Source organism: Nansenia antarctica (assembly GCF_963989245.1).
Source record: "Nansenia antarctica genome assembly, chromosome: 2".
NCBI classification, from domain to species: domain Eukaryota; kingdom Metazoa; phylum Chordata; class Actinopteri; order Argentiniformes; family Microstomatidae; genus Nansenia; species Nansenia antarctica.
This window is the reverse complement of record NC_137675.1, coordinates 72,891,209-72,902,702: the sequence shown is the minus strand read 5'-3', so window position 1 is coordinate 72,902,702 and position 11,494 is coordinate 72,891,209.

Sequence of the window (11,494 nt, the reverse complement as noted above, 5' to 3'; positions counted from 1 at the left end):
GTGTGTGTGTGTGTGTGCGTGTGTGTGTGTGTGTGTGTGTTACTGGCTTATTAAAATCAATGCTAAAGAAAAGTCTTCCGTTGCTATTTCAAAGAGCCAAATATCCTTTTATATGGGAATTGCTACAATGTATGTTTCTGAGTAACAACCAACACATTTAACACTATACCTCCCCAGCAAAATATACACATACAGTAACAGTATATACACATACATATACAGTATATACAGTAACAGTATATACACATACATATATACAGTATACACATTATTTCTTTACTCAGGGCCCACTGGCGGTCGAGGCCCTACACAGAGCGTGTAGTCTGCGTCATAGGGAGAGATGGCACTGTGTGTGTTTGTGTGTGTGTGTGTGTGGAAGCTGAGAGAGAGAGAGAGAGATAGATGGAACGATTAGATAATGCCTGTATATAGGATAATGAACTCTTTCACTTCTTATCTCCCAATGACACACATCTTTATTTCTCACAACTCTCCTTGAGAACTGTATTTATAGTTCAGGGTCATTACTCAGAGTGTGTTGGAATGCAATGTTAGACAGGAAAACTCAGGTAAGTCAGTTCAGTTCACCCTCTTTATCCTCATACAAAGTCCATCTCCCATCAAGGAGCGACCTAAGTAAGGTTCAGTGTGGTCCTCAGTGGTTAAGCATGGTTCTGTCATGGTTCATGAAGGGTCAAAAAGAATCCCACTCCCACATCTTCTACAACTCTTCCACCGGTGGGCTCTATGATGTCACAGGGACAGTCATGTCCAATCAACACTTGCGATTCTAATACCCTCCCCTTTATCACTCTATCTTGCTCTGTCTCTCCATCTCTCTCTCTCTTTCACCCTCTCTTTTATGTAGGACAAAGCGTGTATATAGAGAGATATTTTCAGTGTCTTGGTCCCCAGGAAGTTTCACTGGGAAACTTCCAAGGAACAGATCGCCCCACTTTCGTGCCACTAAACTGGAGCGGCCAATTTCTCTCCCTCCCTCTCTAACACACACACACACACACACACACACACACACACACACACACACACGCTCACACTGAAGTGTACAAGCAAATGCATGTACAAGCACGTGCGTGCACAGTAGACACACACATCTACGCATATGCAGTGACATATATAGAGAGATGGATGAGTTTGAACTTTGACCCTCCAGATACCACCATGAGTCAGGCTAGTGGGGAGCAAGGCTGGCGGTGGCTATGGGCAGGGGTGGGCTCAGCCCAAACATGTGTCTTGTGTACATTTTTCGGAATTATTCATATTCCGGGGATATGTTTGAATGTTTAATTTCATACTTGTATTTACTGTAGGTCCATATACTATGTCTATCTATTTAGTAGCACTGCCCATAGCCACCGCCGACCTTGTTACCACCCAAACCCCCCCCCACCTCCTGGCTGGCCTTGCTACCGCTACTACCCCCCCCCCCCCACACACACACACCCCCCCCACACACACACACACACACACACCCCACCCACAGTGTTGGTTCTGGCGCCGGGCCTGGTGGAGAGCTAATGGAATCATCCTCTGTGGATCGGTCAGAGCCTCCTGGGTTATGCTATACGTCAGCGAACACGTCCATCAAGCTGTGGCCCAGGAGAGCCCATCCCCAGGAGAACAAAGCTACCGCGTAAGGTCACGCTGCTCTCTCTCTTTACACAGGTAGGTGAAAGGCAACAACACTCTCACTACAGACAGCCATCAAGGGAGAATAACCAGCCAAGGCCACATCACATGTCCAGCTACAGAAGTAGCAAACTCACACACAGATAGACTACAAAGGCAAAGTAAAGGTCAAACATATGTACACTCACTGAACACTTTATATAGGAACACTATACTAATACTGGGTAGGGCCTCCCTTTGCTGTTAAAATAGCCTCAATTCTTTGTGGCATTGATTCCACAAGATGTTGGAAACATTCCTTTGAAATTCTGTTCCATGATGACATGATTGCATCACAATCCTGCAGATTTTTCAGGTGCACTTTCAAGCTGTGAATCTCCCGTTGTACCACATACCAAAGGTGTTTTATTCGATTCAGATCTGGTGACTGGGTAGGCCACTGAAAAACACTATTCATGAAACCAGTTTGAGACGACTTTAGCTTTGTGACATGGTGCATTATCATGCATTATCATGAGTGTATGTTCATACATCCGTTTGATCCAACACACTGAGCATCACATGCATATCTAGCTAAGTAACAGTACCAGAGCACACTGTAAGGGGGGAGAATCTGTAACGTGTTGGGTGGATCCATAAAACAATGCCCTCCGGAGAACTCAATACTGCACAGAACAGCAGTTTACAGTAAAGTGAGTGGGTGGGTGTATGAAAGGACTCCTGTACTAATCACAAATCTAGAGCTAAACCTGTGAGCGACTCAAAGCACCATTTCCTGTGACCGCACAAATACACGTTCCACTTTTTTTCTTAGCTTTTTTTTTCAAGTTTCCAGATTTAGCCACAGTGACCCAAAGCCGAAAGATGTCAAAAGAAAGACAGAGAGATTACCTCATACACACTTTGCAGGTCTCTCTCGTCAGTTCCAGGAGCTGACTTAATACCGTGTTTCAGAGAGAGAGAGAGAGAGAGAGAGGCAGCTGCCTCGCAGCGCTTGGTTTAGGAGCTAAACCCATGATGACATCACACACAGAGGCAGGTCCCCCTGCCAGCTCCATAGAGGGACATTAGCTGGCAGCGCAGGGGCTCATGAATAAATAAGTGGGTGTGGGAGTTGCTGTAGGGGAGGGGACTGGCTGAGCATACGAGGGATGTGAAATATTAAAGGGGCGATGCTGCTTCTTTGCTGCAGGCTAACAGGAGGCTGACCGCATGACAACCTCCAAGCTCTGTCCCTCCTCTTCCAGCCTTTACATGTCCTGCGTTTCAGAGTCTGAAACATGCCCAGCCAGCCGGCATCAGCCAACTTTGTGGAATGTGTGGTTGTCTTTTATTCATATTTGACATTCTCATAATTACGGATTTTTTTTTAAGTCATGTCCAAAAACACCTTCTGTCAGCGAACTTGAAGAGAAACATAAGAGTTTTGATCTAAGCCCATCAGGAGTTGGACTGATCTGTGGGGAGTTGACCAAGGCAAGGGAGTGTGATGAGCAGGCAGGTTTCCCAGGTCTAACAAGTCTTTGTTTTATGAAGTAGACATAATTAAACACCTGTAGCGTCAGGGCACGGGATTAGACAACTTGATTCATGGTCAGAGACAGGAGTGGACCAGCAGTAACGGATGGAGAGCCAAAGGCTGGACAAAGCTGTCATGGTCTGAGAAGGGGTTATTTGAGAAGGGGTTATTTGACAGGGTGCAGGGAGTTTGGCAGCTCCCTACGGTATACCAGTAACTGAATCAGCTGTTTGAGCAGGATATTTGATGGTATCGACTTTAGAGGCTTTTGAATAGATAAGAAAAGTCAAGTTTATAGATGTCTGTCTTCCTTAAGTCTGATAGCTACAGCAGATTATTTCCACACACTCCCCATCGGAATGCTCGTACACTTAAAATATATGGTAAATATATTCTATTTGAAATATAGGGACGTTTCAGGATAGTTACAATACTGTAGGTAGTAATACAATACTACCTTCAGTATATAGGCCTATGTTACGGTACATGTGGGAACACGGTACATGTGGGAACACGGTACATGTGGGAAAACTAGGGTTAGGGTTAGGTGCCAACGAGCTACGGTTAAGGTTAGGGTTAGGGTTAGGGGTAGGTTTAGGGTTAGGGATTGATTGATTGATTGATTGAAAACTTTATTAGAAGATTTGCAGAAGTAGGTACATGAAAGTACATATTACATACAAGGTCAACTAACAGGATAAAAACCCAAGAAAGCCACTGGCTTATTTCAATTGGGGTCCTTGATTCTCAATTCATCGTTACATGTAAGACAGACAAAAAAAAACTAGTACTATCTACAAGATAATACAGACAAATAACTAGTACTATCTACAAGATAAACATACATCCAACATGGGAAGAACAATACAACAAAACATAAGGTATGTACAGCGGGTAGGACAGGTGGGGACATACACCACAGGTGGGGGCGGGGGACAAAACATAAAGTATGTACAGTGGGTAGTTCGGGCAGGGGGACAGACATATAATATGTACAATGGGTAGTTCGGGCGGGGGGACAAAACAACAAGTATGTACAGTGTGTGGTCATGGTGGGGGGGGGGTACAAAAACACCAGTAGATGTAGGCGGGGGGGAGGGGGGGGGGGGGGGCGACATAATAACATTGCGTTTGCTCAGAGTGTAGACCAGGTAGGGGGGTGGGACAAAACAACTAGTATGTGCAGAGGGTATTTCGGGTGGGGGGTGGGGGGGTGGGAGACATAACAACAAAACCACAAGAATATATAGAGGGTAGTCCTGGTGGGGGTGTAGACTTTTAATTTGATTTTTGATTTAGAGGGTCCAGTTACGGATTGCAGCCTCCTGTAAATGTTTTTTGAGAGTGGTTTTGAAGGTGGGCAGTGTTTTGCACTCCTTTAAGATTATAGGAAGGGCGTTCCACATTTTTACTGCATAGTTTGCAAACGAGTTTAACCCCTTGTTTGTGGTGCAACGCGGTTGAACGTGGTTCGTGGAGCTTCCTCTGGTATTGTATGTGTGGACGTTGTTCACTTTTTGGAAGTATGTTGACAGGTACTTGGGTGTCTTTGTGGTGTAGCGTATCTTGAAGACCAGGCCCAGTGCAAGCTGCTGCACTCTGTCAACTACTCGTAGCCAATCAAGGCTCAAAAAATGAGCAGCGGTTAGATGTGTCCTAGGGTTGAGGCCTAGCAGAAGCCTAACCAGTTTATTTTGGGCTGTCTGGAGTCTTGTTTTTTGGGCCTTTGTGGTTCTATAGTACCATGATGTTACGGCATAGTCGAAGTGACATTGAATGAGAGCTCCTGATAGGGTCCTCAGTGTGTTTTTACTGACAAGTGAGGATATCCTGTACAAGAATCTAGTTCTATGGTTAACTTTTTTGATTACTTTTGCTGCCATTTTATCTCCGGAAAGATTTGCCTCTAAGATGGAGCCCAGGTATGTAATATCCTCTTTTCTTGTGATAGTAATGTTACCCACTTTTATTTTGTAATTTACAGCCTTTCTGAGTTTAGATGGGGATCCGTATAGGATGGTTTCAGTTTTACCTAGGTGTATTGATAGTTTATTGTCAGCTAGCCAGATGCAGATTCTACTCAGTTCAGTGCTTAGCGCTTTTTCCACCTGCAATATGTCCCTGTCAGAGACCAGCAGAGCCGAGTCATCCGCGAACAGGAACAAATTGCAATCACATGCTGATGACATGTCATTCACATATATTAGGAACAGTAAAGGTCCCAATATGCTTCCTTGTGGAACGCCGCAGGTCACTGGGAGGGGGGGGGACAGTGTTCCGTTCACACTAACCACCTGTTCCCTCCCCTCTAAGTAGGATTGCATCCAGCTCACCGATGTTCTATCGAACCCAATTGCTTTCAGTTTATCTAACAATATGTGGTGATCTACTGTGTCGAAGGCCTTCTGGAGGTCCAGCATGACCATGCCGCAGTACTTGCCCGAGTCCACCTCATGGTTGATGTGGTCGTTCAAATAGAGAAGGCATGTGTCAGTGGAATGGGATGTTCTGAATCCTGATTGAAATTCATACATCAGATTTTTTTCGGTAAGGTACCTATCAACCTGTTCATAAACTATTTTTTCCATAAGTTTCGAGATGGAATTAAGAATAGAAACAGGTCGGTAGTTGCCTGGGTCTAATTTGCTTCCTTTTTTATACAGTGGGGTTACCCTTGCTATTTTAAAGTCAAGGGGGACGTGTCCCTGTTTGATGGAGAGGTTTATTATGTGGGTGATGATTGGGGTAATGGAGGCAGCTGAGTCTTTTAGAAATCTGGCTGGAATATTGTCATGGCCCGTGGCCTTTTCTGAGTGTAGAGCGCCCAGTTTTTTAAACACCTCATCGTTTGACACCATGGAGAGTTTAAAATCATCTTTGCGTACACCCAGTTTATTGTAGAACGCACGGATGTGCTCTACACCATAACGCCCTGAGTGGGGTGGTAGATTGTTAACTAATTTAGTGGCTATGGTTGTAAAGAAAGTGTTTAAGCACTTAGCCACATCCAGCTTGTCTGTAAAGAGAGAATCTCCAGATTTTATGCTGATGTTTGTAGACCTGGTTTTGAGTTTTTGACTGCAACCTAGTTGGCTATTAAGTAGCTTCCAAAGGTCACGTGGTTTGTTTAAGTTTTCTTCGATTTTGTTATCGAGGTATTTTTTCTTAGCAGATTTGGTCATGGTAATTACCTGATTGCATAGTTTGTTGCATTGTTTTTTAATTTTCTCAAAGTGGGTTTTGAGATCTTCGTTTAAGTGTTTCACTAATTTTGATTTGCATTTTTGAACTTCAGAGCATTTTAGGTCTCTGACTTTCATAGCATTTAGAATGTCCGAATTCATCCATGGTTCCGATCGGGCTTTAACCCTGGTGGTTCTCATGGGGGCTATACTGTCAATAATATTTAGGAATTTGGTTTTGAAACCTAGCCATGCCTCCTCAACCTGTGTGCTTTTTAGTTCATCTAACCAGTCTTGTTTCTCCAGTTTATGGTTTAAGGCCTCACTAGAATAGGATTTAAGGGATCTAGTGGTTACAGTTTTATGACCGCCAGCCTTGGGTTTATGCTTTTTACGAGTGCAAAAGATCATGTAATGATCACTTAGCCCACATACAATAACCCCACTCTTGGAGATTTTGGACTCATCCGATGTTAGAATGAGATCTATGGTGGTTTGAGTAGAAATACACACCCTAGTGGGTTTGGTAATTTGTTGGCGGAGACCGTGTAATTCAGAAAACCTAGTGAAGGATTTGAAGACGGATGCTTCATTTCTGAGCATGTCCGTGTTCCAATCCCCAATAAGAATCTTTTCCACACAGTCAACGTCATCCAAGCACCCCTCAAGAATATCATAGAAATCATTCTGATCGGGAGGTCTGTAGATAGTACCAACCAGCACCGGTTTTGCTTTGTTAAAGATAATTTCAACCCAAACAGATTCTAATTCGTCACGATTCAGGTCATACCGGGTGTTAAAGATAATATCGTTGTGAATGTACATGCAGACACCACCCCCATACCTGTTCCTGTCGTTTCTGATGACTGAGTAGTTTACTATTTCAATCTCTGGGTCTTTGATTGATTCATCAAACTTGGTCTCAGAGAAGCTCAAAATGTGAACCTTGCTGTCATGGAACATTTCTCTGATTTGGTCCAGTTTAGGCACAAGACTGTTCACATTAAGGTGAACAATATGCAGGCCCTTACTGCTGTGTCCAAAAAGAGTGTTTATGTCCTTGACTTGGAAATAGTCTCCATTCAGGTCATCGTCAAGTTGAGGATTGGGGGATGGGGGGGGTTGCCCATTGATAGGATTAGGGTTAGGGTTAGACATGCCAGCATGTACCAAGTCGACGTAGCACCTAAATGCGTCGTGCGAGTGTGGCGCAGAGGACCAAACCGCAGACCATATTATCCTGGATTGCCCGGTGTACCACCCACCCAACGGGATGCATGGTCTGTCGGTATTAGATGACGAGACGATGACGTGGCTTCTGGAGGGGTGTCCAGAAATATAGCCCGGGTGAGCCCCTCAACCAGGTCTCGGGGTGGTAAAAGGGTAGCCCCTCGGCCCCGAGCCTGGTGGAGTGGAGAAGAAAAACAACAACCCATACGACGAAGAAGAAGAAGAAGAAGAACCTAACCCTAACCCTAGTTTTCCCACATGTACCGTCTTCCCACATGTACCGTAACATATACATATATATATATAATAATAATAATAATAATAATAATACATAATTCAGTTGCATACAATTTGCATAAAGTCTACTTTTGAATGAATGAATGAATGAATGGTCTTTATTGTCATTGATATAGTACAGGTACCATACAACGAAATTTGGGAGGGGGGGCTCCCCTGGTGCTAGGAAAAAAACTAAAAACAAGAAGGGAAAAGAGCTGGTTTACATAAATAAGGCTATGTACACTATCCACTATACTATACTGTACAGATAGACGACTAGGGTTGTCATATTGCACATAGTGTTATTGCACATTTATTTAAAGTGTCGCACTATACTATACTATACAAATAAAACACTGTGCTGTACTCTATGCTATGCTATACCTATTCTAACATTTCCTATCTCTGAACCTTATGTACCCGAGGGTTGTCATATTGCACATAGTGTTATTGCACATTCATTTAAAGTGTCGCAGTTTGCAGGTTTGAAATGTTCACAGTTGTGTTTCAGTATTGCACTTGATTACAATCTAGTAGCTGCCATCAAATTGTCTAGATTGTCCAGGGCCCAGAACCTAGGTCTTTGCTGTGTTCAGGGCCTGAATGGCCTGAATGGCCCTGGGGTAGAAGCTGAGCTTCTTTTTTGGTACATGCTGCTGCTATGCAATGTTAGGCAATGTTAACGTCCTTCATAAAGGACTTTGTTTGAGTGAATGACTCTTGTCAGGATTTATTATTTATCAAATGGGTTAAAAGTGACAGATGAGTGATGAGGATAGACATAAAGCTGAATAACTGGAAACTAAATCTGACTTCATAAATTCAAACAGTGGAGGGAGAACCAGCACGTTTTTATTGTCTTAATCTATTCTATGTAGGCCAATCAATATGGCTTCACATCAAACGACTTATATATCTCCCCCGTTTCTCTCCCTCTCTCCTTCTCTGTCTGTTTTCTTTTATACGCCCAATCTCTACATCTTCATCTATCAACTCGCTTTTCCTTTCTAGCAAAAATCTGAATCTGAGCATCGCGTTGGTTCAGGTAGGGTGCTCTATATCAACGTTGCAGCTGTCCGTCAGGCAAAGTATGCAAAAACATCTTCACATGCTCGAAGCGATAGGGACTATGAGCAGCCAGTTAATGCTCTTCCATGTCATCAGCAGTCAATATTGCACCGGCTATGAAAGTAAGTTTTGTGTGGTCATCCCCTCCACCACCCCCAGCCTCCACCCGCACGGCCGTTCTGTATGTAGACTTCCTACAGGGGGTTTGATAAGCTCCCTGGACTCCCTGCCATATTGTATATTTTGTATGTTTTAACTTTTAACCCTACCCAGGCAGGGAGTTATACAGAGCAGAGCCGTTCAATTACGCCAATCTTAAATGTATTAGCACTGTCACTAAATGAATGGTGAAACTGATGTGAGTATCCTCACTGAACCATTCTTTATCAATATAGCTCTTCCATTCCATCTCCATCTCTTCTTTTTCACTCACTTCCCCTCCTTCCCTCACACCCCCATCCTGTTGTTTTCACAGTTCCACTTCACCTCACAGTTGTGTTTGTGTTTTAAATAATTAAATTGTTAGTTAGGGTGCAAAGGACACTTGTGCATGTTTCGCTTGGTGGAAATAAGAAGACCAGAATGTATGTGTGCCTGTGTGTGTGTGTGTGTGTGTGTGTGTGTGTGTGTGTGTGTGTGTGTGTGTGTGTCTGTCTGTCTGTCTGTGTGTTTGACGTTCAAAAGAGGAACCATTCTGAACAACCCGAGGAGTGGAGACAGAAAAATGAAAATGAACAGCGTGTGTGTGTTTGATGTTTGGTGGATCTCTTAAGACCCCCTCCGCCAGCTATTTCTGCAGCTCTTAGTTATGGTAAGGGAGCCCACCGTTCCTGATGCCCTAAATGCCTGCATGCCTGTAGGTATACTGTATTTCATATATCAATACCCATTCATATTGCCAGAGCCCCTTCCACTGTTGCTATAAATACTGCCAGCAGCGCTTCTATTATTAATGGAGGAACTCGCCCAAACGATTTCAGCCGGGCATATATGAAATTCATCATCGTTGCTTAACTTCAAAACACCCACCACCTCTGGTACTGTACATAAGCCCTGACACACACCCTGACCCCAAGGGCAGGCTCAGACCATGGACAGGAGTTCACTGTTGGGGGAGGAGGTACATTGAGGAGGCCAATGACAAACAGCTGTATGGTACAGATTATGGTATTACATCTTCATCATCAATGGGTTGATTTATTATCTGAACATAAGTTACATCCATGTGGGGCACCAACATTTGAAGGCTGAACTCAGGAGGATATGAGGTCTGATGATGGAGGAGATAGTTTAGAGCCTAACAGAAGGTTCCTGGCTGTGAGTCCTGATGCACAGATCACTACAGAGGGAACTTAAATCATGCAAATGAAAAGCTAAAATGTATCACACAGTCACAACAGCCACTTTTCCTAATAGCTCTCCTATTGGCACGCGCACTCATTAGGATGATGTGAGTTTCTACGAGGTAACTGCAAACAGGCAAATTGCCACAATCCAAACAAAATGAGAAACATACAGTAACATCATTATATTATTATTCATATCATCATTGATTTGACATCATTGAATATGTTTTAGATAAACCAAATCAACATGAATAGCAACACAAAGGGCAACCACAACAGATACTACAGTATCAGGCTGTTAGATGCATTTGCTGATGATGCTGTCGTCGTCCATCCCCCCTCCCCGACCCCCACACTAAGCATCTGTTTCTAAAAATAGCTCCACTTTGATGATGCAGTGGTGACTGCTGGGAAAACTCACATCCCGCTCTTTCTCCCTCTGCCTCTCAATGGCGCAATTAGCGCTAATAAACTCTGAGCCAATCCTCATTGCATTGGAGACTCTAGCCAATGCCTCATTCTAATTGCTATGAATGGGATAATTGCAATGCACCAGACAAGTGCTGCTGCAGGGTGGGGTGGGATGACACATGAGAACTGCAACATGCAGGAGAGAGCAAGAGAGACAGACAGAAAGAGACAGAGTGGGTAGGGGTGGTGGGGGAATCCCCTGGGATGGATAGACTGGCTGGGGCTTCTCCTACACTGGCACAGACACTCATATCCATAGACAAAACACCAATCTGCTTATCCTTTACACAGTGACGCAGAGGACACTTTAGAGCAACAGCACATCTGAAAATACCAGTCCTAGTGTTGGACAGCACTGCTCTTATATGGGTCACAGAGCTACGTCAATAGAGCACCGCAGGAAAAATGTTCTATGATGGTTAGCTAATGTGGAAAGCTATGGACCACATAGTATCTGGTGCTAGACACCACCTAGCTCTTTTCGAGATGTTTTCGAGAGACAGATACCAATTTGCTGAGGCTGAATCTGGCCTGGGCAAGATGCTGCTGGTGACAGTTTTTGGCCTGAAAGCCTTCCCTGCCTTCCAGGCGTCTGTGACACTTCACTCTTGACAGCCCCATCTCTCAATGATATTTGAAATTGAAGTGTCTTAACACACCCCACAGGTGATAGATGGAGATGATGCATAGAGAGAGAGAGGTGGCAAGAGTGAGGAAAAAAGAGAGAAAGAGGCAGAGAGAAAGGACGA